This window comes from Olea europaea, unplaced genomic scaffold (genome assembly GCF_002742605.1).
Source record: "Olea europaea var. sylvestris unplaced genomic scaffold, O_europaea_v1 scaffold867, whole genome shotgun sequence".
Taxonomy (NCBI): domain Eukaryota; kingdom Viridiplantae; phylum Streptophyta; class Magnoliopsida; order Lamiales; family Oleaceae; genus Olea; species Olea europaea.
The window spans coordinates 34,572-35,005 of NW_019267123.1; positions in this window are offsets into that span (position 1 = coordinate 34,572).

A 434-nucleotide genomic window follows, 5' to 3' on the forward strand; every position below is an offset into this window, starting at 1 on the left:
AAGATGTTCCGTGATCTACCATTAACGTTTGTGGAATTCCAAACCTATAAATAATGTGATCACGGATGAACTCTATAACATTTTCTGGGTAATCTCTTTCAAAGGTACCGCTTTTACCCATTTGGTAAAATAGTCGGTTGCAACTATAACAAAAGTATGTTGCTTGGACGATGGGGGATAAATCTTCCCTATCAAATCTATCGCCCAACCCTTGAACGGCCAAGGTTTAATAATAAGTGCCATCTCTCGTGCTGGCACCCTTTGTATTAGACCTTCCTACTAATCCCTCCATTAAGTTCTTTAAGGAACCCTTTAGTCTCTGTTCTCCAATCCACTGCATCTCCATCTTGTATGCAGTGAAGTTCAATTTTTCTCGCCCTTCTTTGAGTCACGGGCAATATGATTCCATACTCACAAGTAGACTTCCAATTCAA